The following is an 18,545-nucleotide window of genomic DNA, read 5'->3' on the forward strand; positions in this document are numbered from 1 at the left end:
GGTCTCCAGTAGTGACACCCTGCAATGGAGAAGTACACAGGAGAAGCAAAGGTGATCTCAGAGCGATGCTTAAAGAGGACTGGATTTGAAGACCTCTTAATGATTCTGACGAATGTGGAACTGAACTCAGCATCTTGAGGTGAAAGGTTGGAGCCTAAAATCTGTTATTTTTCTTTTGCCTGTTATTTTCTTTATTATTATTATTCTGGTATTTTCTTTTTGCCTTCTTGTATGAGGATGAGCTTCCTTTGTAAGCCACAGCACAGACGTCACACTCTTCTCTCCTTCCCTTTTGTAGAATGGTCCCTGATTTTAAACGGACTTTACATCAGATTTCAATTAAATCAAGGAAGCTTCATTGTTTTCATTTTCTGATATTACATTCAAATGATTGGTACATGCAAGATCACAAAGTAAGAGTTTCCATGTGAGGCTCCATTAGTTCTTCCCTAGTCAAGATCCACCAAGCAGCACCTGAACACCTCACAACCACAATATTTTCACCACTGACATTTGTTATTTGTAGCTTTCCATACTTTTTAATATGCCATTTTTCAACAGTTCCATACTGTAGCATCATTCTCTTAAGCTTCAATAAATGCTAGATAATCCTGGCTGAAATCCTAAAGTATTTTATTTTTCATCAGAACTTTTCTGAGTATCAAAATAGCCTCTGCAAAAATATTTGCAAATAAATAATGAAACAAATGGGAAGAAGGAAAATTATTTTCTGAAAATTCAGTCTTTGTTTTGTACTTTTGTTCGTTCTGTTCAAAATCAATACAGCCAACTCTGCAATAGCTAACTAACATCCTAGAATTAGTGCAATCAAATGGTTAAAAGTTAATTGAAACCAATGTGTGTTGAGATCATAGTGTGTTTTGTTTAGGTTTTTTTTTTTTTCCCAGAGCAAAGTGCTATGTGTTATTCAGTCACAGAGCATAAAACAGGTCAAAGTCAGCAAGTCGCACAGAGAACAGGATTAATGCACTCTGGTGCTAGTGGGCTAACACACTGCAGCAGCACACCGGTGGCTAAATATTTAAATTATATGTATGTCAGTGTGCAGAACAACTTGAATGCAACCTGCTCTCTCCTTCGCATAGTCCGGCTGTGAATCCTGAATAACATTCAAGCTCAGAGCAGCCACCCCCTCTGACTATCACAGAGCTAACTGGCCTATTGTGGTGCTGCTGCCATTTTTCCCCTTCATTTTTTCTCCCAGCATACTGGGGGTATTTTCAATTAAGAAGAATTCAATTTTGAATCACAGTTTTGCAAAGGGTTCAATGCTAATGAGTAAACATAGGAGGACTCGGTAATAATAATTCATAAGCAGCAGGAAGAAAAGTGTGTGCTTTGTTGTTGGACTGGTTGGAGCCAGTTCATTTTATAGAATTTCATGCCAGCTACACTCCATAAATTTTTTCACAATGATCATAAAATACCTTTTTATTTTATTTTTTTTCCTTTTGTTGCTCTCTAGAGTTTATTCATTACACATGAAGCATATCTGTGCTGTGAAATCCGTTACTAAATACCTCAGGACCTGTCATGCCACTGTAATTTAAATTGAATGTAACAATAATCCAGCCTGATTGCCCAGCTCACTAGTTAATGTGAGGATATTTGACTCTGTTAATCACCACAATAGCCAGGTCACATTTCCACCATTGCATAAGTAAACAGATTAACCGGCATGCAGTGCAGCTCTAACAAACGTCTCACCGGTGACATTTGCAGCACAGCAAGCTGCAGCCTCACCTCCAGAACAAGAAATTGGCTCTGGCACTGCAAACCACATTTTTAATCATATACATGAAAATCCAAAACTTTTAAAAGGGGGCTTAGGTAAAATACACGTGCATTAGAGAATTAATCATTCTGAGCATGGCAGCCAATGCAGGCGAGTTATTAAGTACATGCATATTCACACACAGAGTTCACTCTTTCTCACACTAAAGCTTTGCCGCCCATCTCAGAAATAGTTCAGGCTACAAAGAGATTTAGGTGGGTTGATTTTACATTATGTGAGATCTGCTTCTCACTGTGCAACGTGTTATGATAATCAGATTTTCTGTGTTTTGCTCACCTTGATCATAAACTGAGCATAAATGTGAGCAACTTCTAAATTCTCTTGTTAGCTACCTCTCAGGTCACAACTTTTGAATTTCCATGTTGGAATGGGTAAAAAGATAACAGTAAGTGATGTAGCAAGGGTTTTTTTTCTCTATTTAGTAAAGGTTACAGAAAAGACAGAGGGAGGGAGGAGAGGAAGAGGAAGAGGAAGAGGAAGAGGAAGAGGAAGAGGAAGAGGAAGAGGAAGAGGAAGAGGAAGAGGAAGAGGAAGAGGAAGAGGAAGAGGAAGAGGAAGAGGAAGAGGAAGAGGAAGAGGAAGAGGAAGAGGAAGAGGAAGAGAGGGGGGAAGGGAAAGAAAGGGAAAGGATGCAAAAGATAAGAAAGGGAAAGGAAGGGAAAGGAAGCAAAAGACAAAAAAAGGAAAGGAAGGGAAAGGAAGGGAGGAAGGAAAGAAGGAAGGACTCCAGGAAGGAAGGAAGGACTCCAGGAAGATAGGACTCCAGGAAGGAAGGAAGGACTTCAGGAAGAATTCCAGGGAGGAAGGAAGGAAGGAAGGAAGGAAGGAAGGAAGGAAGGAAGGAAGGAAGGAAGGAAGGAAGGAAGGAAGGAAGGAAGGAAGGAAGGAAAGAAAGGAAGGAAGGAAAGGAAAGAAAGGAAAGAAAGGAAAGAAAGGAAGGAAGGAAAGAAATAAAAGAAAAGAAAGAAAAGAAAGAAAAGAAAGAAAGAAAGAAAGAAAGAAAGAAAGAAAGAAAGAAAGAAAGAAAAATGATGGTGAGAGCTGATAAGATTCAATCAGGTGAGATCACAGGTTTGCTATTGTACCACTGTTTTTCAAAATTGCCCTTCCCCCCTCTACTTTTAATCCACTTTATGTACCCAGCAGCTGGGATAAGAGCTGGAGCAGATAATATCATTTTGTTTTGTCCCAGCAATATGATGCTATCAGGGCGTTGGCTGCTCTTTTAATTAAGGGAGAGCACACTAACATGTTGGGCAAATATACGTTATAAATCTATTTCTGTATTATCTGGAGACCAGTATTGTAAGAGCTAAGATCTTGAAGCTAAATCTAGGCCTTTGTGTTCTGTATTGCACCCTGGTGTCTTTCCTGCTGTGGAAATGCTCTTTTAACAATGAAAAGGTTATATATCCACCATGACTTCTGTTTTGTGCATTTTATGGGAGGTCCGAAGTCATCAGGGTCGCATCACGTTAAAACTGCCACCACTCAGTCTTAGTGGCTGATATGTATTTTTGACACAGGGTAATCCAAGTAAGGTTACAGCCCAGCAACAGCAGCTCCCATTGTATTTTTGCCTCCTGCTGTCTACTTTTTCCCTTCCTGTTGTTTATTTTGAAGGACAGAAAAACAGGAAGGAAAAAAAAAAAAAGACATTGCTGCTCAGCCAGTAGTAAAACTTCTTTTATGGGCTGGCCTTGTAGCCTAACACTACTGACACTAAGGATTTGAGAGAGGATTCTGGAGAAGCAATACACACAGCTCTCCCTCAACTGCTCTGGCTCATGACCTGAAGGATGTGCTGAAGGATCTCTCTTCATCTTTTTTGCTGCCAGAAAAATGATTGGCTCAACACAGGTTCAAGGATGAGAGACACCAAGCCAGGGACAGGGAGGGACTTCACTTACTGAAAGGGGCTAGGAGGACAAAACAATTTCTCTTGCAAAGAAAGAGAGGGCAAAAAAACCTGAGAGCAAACATTATAATAGGACAAGAGAATATATGATCAATATACAGGCAGGAACCAGAACATAAAGTTATGACATATTTTTTCCCCAAGAAAATGTTTACTGTTCACACCCCATCTAAAGTGCTGCCACTATTGAATGAGGCTGAAAACAAAGCTGACTTAGTGGTTTCACATGCTTTTATATAACCCTACAATTTTTTTAAAGTTCTTTGTTTCTTAAAATGAAATTATGTAGGCAATTAATCTATACTGTGCACTGACCCCTGTTATCTCTTGGCTAGGAAAGGGATTTTAAAAGAACAGCGTTATTTCATTTAAAAACAGGTTATTTTGCATGCCCTGCAAGTTTTTCATTAAAAAGTCTTACATGTATTATAGAAATAAATTCTTTCATTGGTCTTCTCCATGAATGCTCTGAAAGCCATTAAAAGATGGCATTTACTTGGGCATATATATCCAGAGCCAAAAACTCTATTTGTCACTAGGGAAAGTAGGTAAAGTAGAAGAGGATGGTGATTTGAACTGGAGCCTCTTACAGAGACATTGAGGACAGCTCTGGGCTGGAAACTCACAGAGAATCAGCTGGTCTAGTCTTGTTTCACCATGTCTGTCTGAGAACCTGGCTTATATATAATATGAACTGCCAGTTCAGGGAAAGAAGAGTAAGAATAGAACTGGAATGGACAAAGAAGCATCCTCATAGTCTGAACTAATGGTCACTACTTCTTGCAACCTGCTTCTTGCTCAGATGCCAGAGAGATGCCAGATAGGAGACCCCCTGCATCTGACAGACCTGGGGGAGGGTAGACAAAATGAGGGTGAAGTGTTTGATCCTTGAAAAGCTCTGAAATGTTTCAGCATCACAGTGGGATGTTTTGTTTTTCTTGTTGCTGCTATCTGGTCTTGTTGCTGGCGAGTCTGATCTACCAGCTCCAACAGATCTGGGCAGGGATTGTTTAAATGGCAAGCAGAAGGTGCCAACTGTCTCTGGGATTCAAGTTTTCTCCTGGACTATGCAAAAGGAGTCAGAAAGCTCTGCTTCATCAAGGGAAGCAGTGCCTTCAGTGTTGCCTGGAATTCTTCAGTTTGCATGGTTTGATGTATCATTTAAAAGTGACTCAATACACTTCTGCACTTTTTCAGAACTAGAAAAGGGGCTGCAGAGGAGCCTGTTAAAGAACTTTAACCTCCTGGTCTAAGTGCCACTACAATATACTAAAAAGAAAGCCAGTTATCACTGTGACAGAAGGCAGAAGTGAGATAACAAAGATACATTGGATATTTCACCATGAAGACACAAAGAAAACAACTAAATTAGGTTGTCTTTGTACTACTCAGTGTGCTGAAACTCTCTTTTGTCCTATATTATTCCATCAGGATAAGGTATACTAAACAAGCATTCTCCAAAAATATTAATGCTTTGCAAATACCTTTTATACAACTTCAAACAAATTATTAAATTATACATTACTACAGAGCTACACAGGGTTTAACTTGCTCCATGTGTTTTTCAAAGTACTGAAGAAGAAAACTAAACCATCCATGAAATAATAACACAGCAGAGTAGATCAGGTGGAAGAAATCAGAATGGATGGAAAACTCTTCAGCCTATTCACATGTTCAAGTTCTGTCAATGACACCTGACATTCCAGTAGCAAAATACACTTTGATAACTATAGGTGTCAGTGAAGGGCAGAGCTCTGAAGAGCTGCTCACTGATTTTCCTCCAGTTTATAGCTGCTTGACTGTTTTCTTTAAGCTTTCCCAAAGAGGAGCCAGGTTTTTTTCCAATTTGATCAGAAATCATGGAGATTGATAAAAATACTGGGTGTAGATAGGCAATTTCTGTTAATCGCAACCATTTTTCTCTGAAAGGCTTTCAGATGTAGGGAACTTCTGTAAGGGAGATAGGCAGGTGATTAGGTGCCACTCCTGTCCAAGTGATACCAATGGTGGCAGGACTTAGCAAACTGAAAGTTCTTACTTGCCCTTGTAGTCTGAAAAGCATTAGCAAAACTAACTGCATCACTGAGGCGATTACAAGTAGTGGCCTCATGCTGAAAACATGGAAACAGACTTTTCCCTTTAGTTGGTTTTCATGGTCCCTGTTGCAATCATAGGCAAACTTCTAAGCTGCTGTTTTCCAAGGTTTGACAGAAGCCAGATGTAGGTGGTAAACCTTATGATGTGGTCAGCAAGAAAATATGCAGTATCACAGTCCCCTAATGCTGGGCAATGTTATACACCACCAGGAGGTATGTTTCTTTTGCCAAGATGGTCTATAAGCATATTTTCTGATTAACAAATAATCTCTTTGTAAAGATAAAACATTGTACAGGGTTGTGAGACATTCTGGTGGAGGGCCATATGCACCACAGAACTCAGCTGAGATAAGACTACAGCAAGAATTTGGAATGTGCTGGTTTTGTGTCAAAGTGTACATATAAATTTAATACTGTATCAACTGTTTTTACTGGGAAAAGGAAAAGGCCAGAGTCTGGGTTTTAATGGTGATGATTTTGTCTGAATCTCCTTTCTTTTCAAAGTTGCAGATTGAATCAAATATTATTTTAAAGTATTTATGCAGATTTATTATAGGATCTTCAAATGAGTTTAAAATGCTCATTTGCCACTTCAACAGGAAAATTTGCCTTTGTGTTCTCAAATTTTATCTCATTGATCATCCAAAAGGAAAAGGAAGGAAATTAATTTATAAGCATACCCTTCTTTCCCCAACACGCAGGCCTGAGCAGCACAAAGATGCCCCTAATTTACAGCATGAAGAGTTGACATAGCAATAGCACAAATTATTCACAATTGTTCAGGACTTCTGTCTACTCATTCAAATGCTCCTCAGCCCATAGAAAGCCTCTTCTCCATTCAGGTGGCTCCATGGCACACATTATTCCACTACTGCTCCTCAAAGAAAAACTCTTCAAAACACAAAGTAGTACTGCCCTGCAATTCCCCAGAATCAAGTCTGAGTTAATAAGGCACAATTCCACCCACTGAGTAAAAGATTGTTCCAAAGGAGAGGTGTGTGCAAGTCAGTTAATATAGCGAAACCTATGGTTTTAAAAGGTTAGGTCGTTTATGCCATGTAAAGAGGCAGATATATGTAGATATTTCAGGGAAAATTCTTGATTAGTTTAATTTCTTGATTAGTTTAATCAGTCCATATCTTATGGACTGATTAAAAGAAAGAAAGAAAGAAAAAAGAAAAAGAAAATAAAAAGAAAAAAAGAAAAAAAAAAGAAAGAAAAAAGAAAGAAAAAAGAAAATACTTCCGTGCCATTCAAGAACCTGCTTAGCAACAGCCAAATAGTGTTCTAGTCATAAATCCAAAACACAGCATCATATGGGCACAGAATCTGAGGAGAAAAACCACTCTGGCTGTAATACCATTATTAATGCACCCCAACATTATGTATCTTGCATCATTAGGATTCAACCTTAGGAGTGTTCTGTTGTGCCTAAGTGTCCGCAGCAGTCCCCAGTGAACTATTTCAGGATCTAAGTATTGCCAGAGCATGAAAGCAGTCTGCCCATGTCCCATATTTCTAGGTAGGAACATTCCAGTGAGGAGCTGTTAGCTCTGAGTGGTCTAGAACTGCAGTTCGGGGTTGCTGAGGTAGTCAGCATTGTGTCGGCTTCGACCAGAGAGTAGCCATCATGGAACAGATGCAGTGAGGCTTCTGTTTTGACCTCAAATCCAAACAAAAAATAACTTCTAGTATGCCATTTTTTATGTCCATGAAGAAGAATCAAATCTATTTGTTTTGCCAAACCCAAGCTAACAAATTCAAATTCTGGATATAAGTTTCCAGAAATCTTAGTGAAATATTTGGGTAACACAGAAATGAGAACTGAACTCCAGAGGCTGCATTAAGAAGATGACTCTACTATCTTGTGTCTGGGTTTCTTAGATTACCATAATTTATATCTGTTACTGTCTTTTTGAATGTTACCAGACTTTCCTACTTGTACCAAATATGCTGCAGGAGATACAAGAGCATGTACAATTCTCTTTACTGTGCTAAAATAGCAATTAAATATCAAGATTTACATTTACCACCTCCTCAATGTAAGGACAGCAGTTTTGGGTTCCAGATTTTCTACTTATTGCTGAATATTTCTCAGTACTCTCCTATTTGTCTTTTCCTATGCAATTTGAAGACAGGACAAAAAATGAGCTAGAGAGAAACAGCATCCTTCTCTTAAGTCATCATGTCTGAGACTTGCAGCCATATAGGCTAGTAGAAATACCCTTGTCTCACACAGTGGTGCACATTTGAATATCTTTTTATCAACTCAAAACCTATCTGAAGGTTGTTCACAGCTTGTTGGACTTGATCAAATTTGTTGAAAGGGAGAATTCTCCTGACTTGGCAGACAGTGAATATTTGGACAGAATCTGCTTACTTAATCTGTGAAGTGAGCACTTGTTTCTTGATCATTTCTATGTATAGCTACATACAAGGTATCTACAAACAATCCAATATGCTGGTTTTGAGGCCAGAAAAATATGGTGCTCCTTGTTAGTCTCAACAATTTCACAGACAAAACAGAGACAGATAGTCCAAACGGGAACTGTGAAATGCCACAGCCATGAAAAGAAATATTTTCATTCCCAGGTGCATTAATTGCATACACAATCATCACCAGACTTTGTAACTACCCATTGCACAGTAACAGTGCTCCTTGAAAAGGTTCTTAAACTCTGCTTTTTACTGTGCTTGCTCAGGACTCACCAACTTCAAAGATTTTAACCCAGGTTTCAGCAAACCAGGCATATGATTAAGGGAACATGTGAGCTATCTTTTTCTTTTCTTTTTTTTTTTTTTTTAATATATTGGTTCTTTTTCCTGCCTCATTTTGTCTATTTTACTATAGACACTTATATTCAAAATAATGCTTTCCAGAAAGTTCAAATTCAATTCTAGACATTTAGGAATAACAATAAGCACAGAACACAGGACTGCATCTCTAAATGAATATCAAAGAAGGGTAAAATAGACCTAAAGACTAAACTTCTACAATTTCTATGTAGAAATTTTGATATGACACAAAATTAAATAGGTGAAAAAGGATCCCTTTGAATTTAGTTTTTGTAATATGTCAGGCCTAAGACATGATTAGTCAAAATATTAGTGAGAATACCTCAATTTCGCTGCCATTTATAAAGACTACTGAAAAAATGGACTGAAAATAGCTTCTGCTATTAATGCTTGCTTTTAATATAGATGAGAGTTTGAGGTTCAGTTTTTCTTTTTTTTTTCTAATAGTGAGACCTTACTTTCCAACTTGTATTTTGCATTTTATCTTTTCTTAAGTTGTCATTAGCTGATGTAATTTTAGAAGAAATTAGGAAAGTAGCCTTTTCCCATTAACAAAAAACTAAAAAAAGGAAGTCCATCCACCTTTAACTGGAGTCTGGATATGAAAATAGCTATACTTGTCATTACATCACTGATCGATGAATCCCCATAGTCAGCCTATGAAACCATGTATTAAACTCAGTATTTTCAATAAAAAAATTATTATAAAGGAGAATACCAAACCATGGGAGTTCTGACAGTGAACACTGCTACATAAGAACAAGGGGAAAATGCATTTTCATTAAAAAAGTGTCTAGGCATTGGAATAACTTATCTAGGGAGATGGTGGAATTTTGAAGAGGTGTCTGGATGTGGCACTTCAGGGTATGGTATAGGAGTGATTTTGGTGGTATCAGGTGGAAGATTAGACTGGATGATCTCGAAGGTGTATTCCAACCATGTCAACTCTATGATTCTGTGGTTAATTTATATTTATGGCCAACAGAGTAGAAGAACTGAATGAATGAATTACTGTGAAGTGTTTTCAACCTACTGGTGGATAAGTGGGGAGCACAGTAGCTGGGAGGATTGTCAGGACAGGAAAGAGAACCTAGTATCCCATGACAATCACAGGAAGTACTTAGTTTAGGAATGGGAAAATGCCAAAGAACTGAAAAGTGACAATAGACACACTGAGATATCAGAAAGTTGTGGATTCTTTTAAGTGGAGAGAGTGGATAATGAATGACTGAAAATTAAATTACAGTATGACAAAAGGAACTACAAGGAAGAAGAAATTTTTGGGAAATTGTTGTGTAGAAAAATATAGAATAATGAGGGAAAACACAGTGAACCTTTGTTTGTGGACATGTGTGTATAACCAGAGAGACCAAGGTGAGAGGCATGTCCCTGAAGAAATCCATCTCCTGCTCTGCAGGGTGGTGCTCAGCGCCTTCCAGAACAGCAGCTGCACCAGCCATGGAACTGTCCATGGTCCTTGTAAGAACCTCCCTGAGGCCACTTTCATTCACATGCGCAGCCAGAAATTCATGACTAATCCCTCAGTTGGATTGGTTTGCTCCTTCTGATAGAAAACAGATTATCAGAGTTGAATATAAGATATGGACATTTTCTTCTGAAATGTTATGTACCAGTTTCAATAATTTGATACTGGATTTTTTTCTTGTGACCAAAATGCCACTCTTATTTAAGAGGAAGCACATTCTTGGGGGACAGAAAAAGATGCACTTGAAAAGCTTTTCCTTTTTCTTTCTTTTTTTTTTTTTTCCTAGCAATTTAATTTTGGTTCATAGACCTTTCTTTTTTATTGAAGGAGAACTGTTTAGTGGCAATGGCAGCATACAGTTTCTCAAACTAATCTTACTCTTAATAAGAAACATGGACTAAAGCTGAAAAAGAATGGAGAACTTTCCATTTTCTAAGCTTTGTGCTTCCATTTTCACTATGCTATAGAAAATGTTCTAGAAAACATATTTTACTAAGAGGATACATTGCAGCTTGTGCATTTATTGCATTGATTTAGTCAATTCATGTAGCTTTTTGTTTCTTTGAACTTTCTCTTTTGTTTCCATTCAAAACACAGTCTTAAAAAGTATAAATTTATCAATATTATTGCATATCAAAAAAAAAGAAAAGAAAACTAAAGCATATCACATGAAAGAGAAATAAGATATTACATCTAAAAACACTTAAAAGTAAATTATCTATGCAGGTTGACACAGGCCTATCCTATCATACAGTTAGACCATTTTAAAGAGACCACTAACAAGTTATTAAACCTGACATTTAGAACAGGTCCTCTTTACAGATCTTCAGTCTATATTTGGGTTGCTTTCATCTTCCTTTTAGCAAAGCTCCACCTGAAAACAATCTGTGGAAGAGCTGTGTGAGTAAGGAAGTACATATTGTCTTTTCATCCAAAGGAGAATCTTTAAGGTATGCAGGGTTAAAAACCCCTAAAAATAGGCCTAAAAATTAAATGGTGTAAGCTGAAATGCCAGCAGTCTGATGCTGAGTGAGTAAAACCTAGATGCATTTTACTCATCTCAGTGCACAGTGGGGAAACTCATAAAAGAACAAAGTGGTGGGGACCATCTTCCAACAGACCCACCCATTTCTAATTCAAACACATGGTTAGAACAAGATGTTTTACAATCCACATTGGATGTACTGTAATGAAAAGGGACACCTAGGATTCATAATCAGGGCCCTTGGATCTAATTGTTGACCTTGCTAGAACCACAACTTCAGGAAGACCAAGTGGCACCATAAATGATTGATCGATCATATCTGTTTACATTCACAGGATGCATTTTGTTTTTTCTTACTGACTTACATTTGATATTACTTCTTTCATTTGATCTTTTATGTTTCAGCAACTGTCCTACCTCTAAATTACAGTATTCACCCTTTCATTTGTATTGTAGTCATTGATCAAGAACAGAAATCTCATCTTTTCTTTTTAACTCCTGACACTGAAAATTCCTCTAAATATGATCCTAGCACAGAGAAAGGACTACTGCTTTTCACTTTCAGCTAAGTCACACTGTGAAGTAGGGTCTTCAAGGATCTATATAGCCAAGGAAATGTACAAGGGACTCTACTATTATTTCCTTAGATGTTCTAGGATCTATAGGTCTTTTCAAGGAACTCTAGAGTGCAAATTTAATAACAACTTTTCCAAGATTACTGATGGTGGATTTTATTTTCTCCTGACTTTTCAATTCTTATAGTTAGCTTCAAACATTTAGAGGAAAAGTTTTCTTGGTATGTTGAAATACCATCTACATGTTCCCTCCACTTTTTGATACAAGTTTAATTTCTTGACAACTAGCAGTTGCTTGCTATCTGTCAAATCTTGGGAAATTCAGCCTCAAAGAAAGTACTTATTCCTAATTTAAATTATATGTATTCATTCTTATAGTGTTATTTAATTTTCTCAGTTTTGGGTATTTTGTTAGTTGTGGCTGGTTAGTTGGAGTTTGTTTGGGGTTTCTTTACCCACTATAACATAGACAAGCTTAAACATGAAGTATTGTTATCATCTTTTCCTTCTCAAGCATTTTTTCTACCAGCTTCAGTAATGACAGAATATAATTTGAATAAGCTATCAATAATGCATATTATCTGTATTTTTAGACATTCAAAAGTTAAAGGACTTTTATTCCATTTGTACATTTTATAGTGTCATTGTGGCTATTCTTGTTTTCTGTGGTTTTTGGTAGTGCTGCAGACCTACCATGTTGAATTTATACATTTCTTTCAGATATGTATCTCCACTTGTATGCCTCAAGTGTGTACCTTTATGCTCAGAAGTGAACACAAGCTGTCTATGTGTTGACTGGTTCACAAAAGTCTGTCCAGTAGCAAAACTGTATTTTCTCCCTTGCATTTGAATAAGTAATGGTAGGATTGCTTTCCAATTTACTATGCCTCTATATAATTTTGTTGTTAAAGACTGCTACAGGATCTGTCTGCTGTTCTTGTTCTATGCTGCTCCATCTCCTAAAGGTGTTATAAAACTTTGCTTCTTCAGGGCCTGGAATAGTGACATTCATAATGCTTATGTTTGTTCTGAATGACCAACCTTGAATAAATAGTGCTTATACCTACTAATGACTAAGGAACAGGAGAAGAACATCTGATATTCAAAATTGCTCGCAACGACTGGAGTTATTTATGATACACACACTCAGATACCAGTTCATCTTTTCAGCTGCAGGAATCTAAGAAGTCCAGGAAAAAAAGACACAGGGGCATAAACTACTTGTAATTCTATTCTGAAGTTCTCATACATAACATGAATGAGAAAGAGTAATCTCTCTTGGGTGAACTTCAAATGTTAAGAGAATTTACTCCCAAAGTGTTTTGCAGGTAGGTATCACACCTGCAAACTCACAATTTGAGAACATTATGTTATGGCTACTCCCACAGTATGTTCTGTCTATTTTTAAGATACATCCCAATTGTTCTTAGTCATCTGTGTTATAAATTTAGGAGCTGATATTGTGTTAGAAAAAGCAGCTAGTCAGAGAACCAGAGTTCTGCTATTTCAAAAGTCCTGGGGCAGGCAAGTTCTGGGCACATGGATTCTGTGGATTAACCCTGGCAAATCGCCTGGAGCAGAAATACAGCAAGCCCAGTATAGTTTTCTTTGGACAAAATCTGTGTGATTTTTATGTGTTTTCACAAACACATTAATACTGCTCCTGAAAGAGATGCTGTACATCAGTGATGCTAAATATCTTCAAATGTAAAATCAAAGTCCATCCAAGTCATATATACAGTTTAAAAAAAACCACTTTACTTTGCAGCAGCATAGCATTATACCAGTTCTTGTAGGGATGTAGAACTACAATTTTATGTGTCACATACACTAAAAACCAGAAGAAATCTTAGCCCACTGTTCTGTTTTAGCCAAATTTTATAAAAGATTTGGCCAAAAGTCTCTATAAAATTGATATTGTAATATTCCTGTCCACCCTATATTTATGCAGCACTCAGCAGCCACTTGCTTTGATTGGAAAAAACCTTTAGATCATTAGCTCAACTATAAACCTAACACTGCAAATCCACCACTAAGCCTTGTTCCTAGGCAGCACATCTACACATCTTTTAAATTCTTCCAGGGTTGGTGATTCAACCACGTGCCTGTAATTCTCCATTTAAATCCATGTTACCTGTTAAGTACAATAAGTCTAAGACAGTTGACAGAAAAATGATGGATTTTTTTTCCAGAATGTGCCATTTTTACAATTCTTTAATAGAAAGGAAAATCAATATGAGAAGCAATCTATTAGGCATTGACTATGAACAAAGGGAATCATGAGGCATTGAACAAGGCATTCTAAAAGACAGAAGAAAACCTATCATATTTTTGTTAGTAGACTATAAAAGAAAATTACTCCAATTACAAGTCTTGTTGTATTTTTTCTAAAATGCAAGCATCCTTCAATGTGTTACCAGTGTGCCTAGTAGGGCAAAGCCTATTGCCCTGCTGAGATTTTGTAAGGTCCCTTTGATTCTTGTGTGACTAGTTATGTCATTTAAAAATATAAGAGCATTGCATAACAGAAAGGGTAAAGATAAATAAGAGACATTAGTGTTCAGAAAGCTGTTGATCTGCACACAAAGTCAGAGTTTAACAAGTACACATTGTAATTCAGACGGATTTTTGGCTTTAGTCCATTATAATGGTGGAATATGCCACTGAAGTTGGAGGAATTATGAAATACATTAATCTAGTCTCTTCTAAGATTGAGGTTTCATTTTTTTCAGGCCTACATTTTCAGATTAATTGCAACATAACTAAGGAGGGAGGTATGATCACTTTCTTGTTGAATTCTAGAAGTCTGTCTCAGTTCTTACCTGTAACACTTCCTCTCACCTTTGAAATGTCACATACAATTATAATTTACTTTCTTACAGGGAAAATATCCAGGGACATTCCCTTCAGAACTTGTAATATAAATCCAGATAACTTAATGAGAACTTTATATGTGTAACAAAGGAACCTGTCTGAACAAGAAGCTTTTGAAAAGCTATGCTGTCAAAAATAGCTGATGGTTTGGAATGCACTGAGCAAACAGAGAAGATACTTTAAAAGAAAGCATTCTGATATGTCAAAAATAGTAGGTTTGCCAAGGAGGCATCAGTTTTGCCTACAAAATGATCATAATGATATGTCAGTCTCTGCTATATCTAGAGGTGTTCTTTACAAAGAAAAAAGTGTCTCTGAGTAACTGTAGTAGAAACCATGAATATACACTTCTGGGAAAAAAAACAGCACATCAGAATTGGACCATGCTATAACCCTAAATGAAAGGTATAAGAAAAAAATATTCTTTTTTGAATATTTTAAACCTGAGTTAAGACTAGAACTGTGCAGTCTGTCCATAATGGAAAAACTTGGTTACATTGCTAAAACAGGTTTCAGTACAGCATTAGTATCTACTCAAAAGACATGAGGCAAATTTTAGTTGTCTCAGGTGTTCAAAACAGTCTTCAAATCTTTGAAGACATTCTTCTTAATGAAACCAGACATTTCCTGCTTACTATTCACCCCATTTCTTCAGGCTTAGTTAATAAAGGTCTCATGTACAATAAATCTCCATATATTAATATAGCACCTGACAATTCTTCAAGATTGATTTATCGAATGAAAATAATGTTATTTTATGAGCACAAAAATAAAAGACTACTGTCACTAAAAAGGGAGTATTGAAAAATTAACATATATACATTTGTAAGAAGAAAATAAAAGCAACAAACTCTGCCCTATTTTCCATTTTGCTCTCAGCATAGAACAATAGAAACTCCAGTTGGTCACTGCAGACCTTATTCTCCTTTTGAAAATGCTGCCATACAATAGAATAGGATCTGAAGAGCCATAGGTTTTTTGCACCTATGGACATTAATTCCTCAGAGAAGAAGGGGAATTAGATAACATCTGTTTCATGGTCTGCACAGATTTTTCTCTTTCCAATGGATACTATTATACTCACAAGAGAAGCACTTAAACAATTTCAATGCAGCTGGATGGACTGCTGCATGTTATTCCATGTCATTCTAGCATCCAACCCAATTGTCATTCTGACATGACAAAGCAGATGCCCCAAGTTTCATATGTGATGAAACCTTTTTCAGCAGCTGTGAATCAAATGCTTACAAGAAAAGTAAGTCTAATAAGTGCCTCCAGGTTATTTTCAAATTAAGGCATTCAAATCAAATGGGTTCAATATTGTCAATCTTTGCACAAGTAACTGGTTTCATTACAGGCTGAAAGGATTTCTTCATGCATTGAAGAATACAATGGGAAGGGAAAAGTATCCAGAAAAAAAAAAGTTAAAGTATCAATAACTACTGCCTCCTTTCAAAATACAATATTCTATCTACAGCTAGCAGCTAAATAGAGAAAAAAATGTGGTGAAAAACTGTCTCTAGTTAATTGCATTGTCTTGATTTACTTCTTCTAGCCTGACATTTCACACTGCCCACCTGCAGTCCTTTGCTTCTAGCTGTGCACATTTTCATCAGACAGTGGTATGTCCTCTTGTAAACACAAACACTGCAGTCCAGCAACTTCTGAACTGTTTGGAGCTTTTGTAGCCAGGAAAGAAAACACCAGCAAATACTGAAGCACTTATCAGCAAGGATGGCATGGAACCATCCTGTCAATCAGTCAGTGGAGAGACATGAAACATATGCCACATCTTCCTGAGAGTCTTGTCCATTATTTCTTCAAAAACACACTAAAGGAAAGTTATGCAATTATTTCAGCTAAATTTGAAAAACTTTCTCAGTTAATAGCCACTTATCAGCGCTGAATTTCAGAATCATAAATTTGTACCACATAGGTGTCTTTGAAAATGTGTGTTGAAAAGTACTGTCAGTGAACACAGTGCTGAATGAGTCTAACAATCTCTGTCTTTGATGGAAGTCATGCAGACCTTTTCTGTAGAAGTGCGGCTAGTGATGCCACACTGGGTAATAAAAAAAAATAATTGCATTCTAATTTTCTAAGATTTGCTGTTGTTTCAACATTAGAAAATATAAGCATGGAATAAAGAATTTACAATTACATACATTTAACTACATATACATATGGAAGATATGAAAAAGTGGTGATTTTTGCAGTGGTGGAGTTAACTTTCTTCACAGGAACTTGTATGAGTCTGTGTTTTGGATTTGTGCTGAACACAGGGTTGATAACACAGGAATGTTTGGGGTTTGTTTTTTTTATAGCTGAGCAGTGCTTACACAGCATCAAGGCTTTTATGCTTCTTTCCACAACCCGCTACCAAGGAGGGTGTGGATGCCCAAGAATTTAGGAGGAGACATAGCCAGGACAGCTGACCCCAGCTGACAAGGGGATATTCCACACTATGTAACACCAGTCCAACATATAAAGCTGAGGGAGGAAGGAGGAAGGGGCTACATTTGGAGTCTTGAAACAAAGAAGATGTACTTAATTGCAGTGGTCAGTGTTGTATCTGACAGGTGTTCTGTAAGAGTATAAACACATGATGCACAGCTGAGATAAGGATGGCAATCACAGGTTGAGTACATACTGTGAAAGATGGGGACATTTTCAAAGGAGGCCCAAAGATCTCATGAACCTTGTGTCAAAAATAAGGGGGGAAATGTCCATACTCTAGAGTATTACTGAACAACCTGTAATGATATTAACTTCAGCCCTACTGAGTTAATGTTTTTTAGGATTCAGTATTGTAAATGTTCCACAAAAAAACCCCACAGGATTCTACATGTGGAAATACATTGGATTAGAATACAAAAGAATTATTTGCCTTATAGTTCACAGGGAAGGAGAGAATGTTATTACTTGGGCTGCAGAACACAATAGATGACACTGATGTTTTTGTTGTTACCATATGTTTAGATGATGATATGACTAACTCTGAAGTCACAACTGACTTCTCTAATCCCTCACAAAGGATAATAAAATGTAATTGCACCCTACATCATTATATAAGGAGAAAGATAACACTTCTGAGCCTGTTTGTTTACTTCTTCTTGTTGCATATGGTCTCTGTTTTTCAGTTCTTATAAATACACTGCAGCAGAAACTAAGAAAAACTATTGCATCTCTGGTAAAACTGAAGTCTTAAGACTTGCCAGAAGTCAAAAGGTCCACAGATGACAAGTTAAATTATTGGGTGAATTATTTGGGTTTACTCCTTTAAATGTAACTACAAAATGAAAACTAATCTGAGGTTAAATAAGTGAAAATAATCTAAGGTTAAATATATAAAAAAATTAACTTTTTTACCATAATGTAGTAAGTAAAATATCTGACTTTTAAAAACATTTTTTCATTTATTCATCTTTTGTCAATGTTTCTTCAAAATAAGTGGATTCATTTTGTAATCTGGCCAAGGCAGGGAAATTTTATGCATGGGTTGATTGTTCTTCAGTAGTGTGACATGGGAATTACTGGGTGACACATTTTAGTCATTATTATTCAGGCATTCAAAGTAAATTATCATAATGTTCCATTTCAGTCATAAAACATATGTCTTTATTTATGGGTGTCTTAAGCTGTGTTGTGTACTGCAAGTTTTTGGGGTACTGATCTTCAGACTAGCTGACAATGAAATCTGTAATGATGGCAATTAGGAAAACAAACTCTAGGAGAGTCCAGTGATTGTAATTTAAAAAATATATCTTTTAAAATTAATTTTGTTGACTCTTGTAAATCATTACAGTATTTACAAGGTTCAATGTCTCATCATAATACATGTTGAAAATACTGCCATATCACTTATGTTCAACTTCTAGAAAAAATCGTGCCAGATTAAAGGCAAATTGTTTATCAAAACTGTTCATGATTTTAACACCTCAAAACTTTTATGAGTGGAAGTTGATAGGTGCCAGGACAGATACCAGGATGTCCTAGCAT

At 36.7% G+C, this 18,545-nt stretch overlaps 1 long non-coding RNA gene across 1 annotated transcript in view; it reads left to right on the forward strand.

Annotated features, from left to right (window-relative positions):
* The window catches only part of LOC116183233 (uncharacterized), a 77,142-nt gene that overhangs the window by 40,515 nt on the left and 18,082 nt on the right, over positions 1 to 18,545 (forward strand). The window contains exon 6 of the long non-coding RNA XR_014952752.1: positions 1 to 18,545. This exon is cut by the window's right edge and continues 18,082 nt beyond it. This is a non-coding gene — a long non-coding RNA (uncharacterized LOC116183233).

Source organism: Lonchura striata, chromosome 2 (assembly GCF_050655825.1).
Source record: "Lonchura striata isolate lonStrDom1 chromosome 2, ASM5065582v1, whole genome shotgun sequence".
NCBI lineage: Eukaryota > Metazoa > Chordata > Aves > Passeriformes > Estrildidae > Lonchura > Lonchura striata.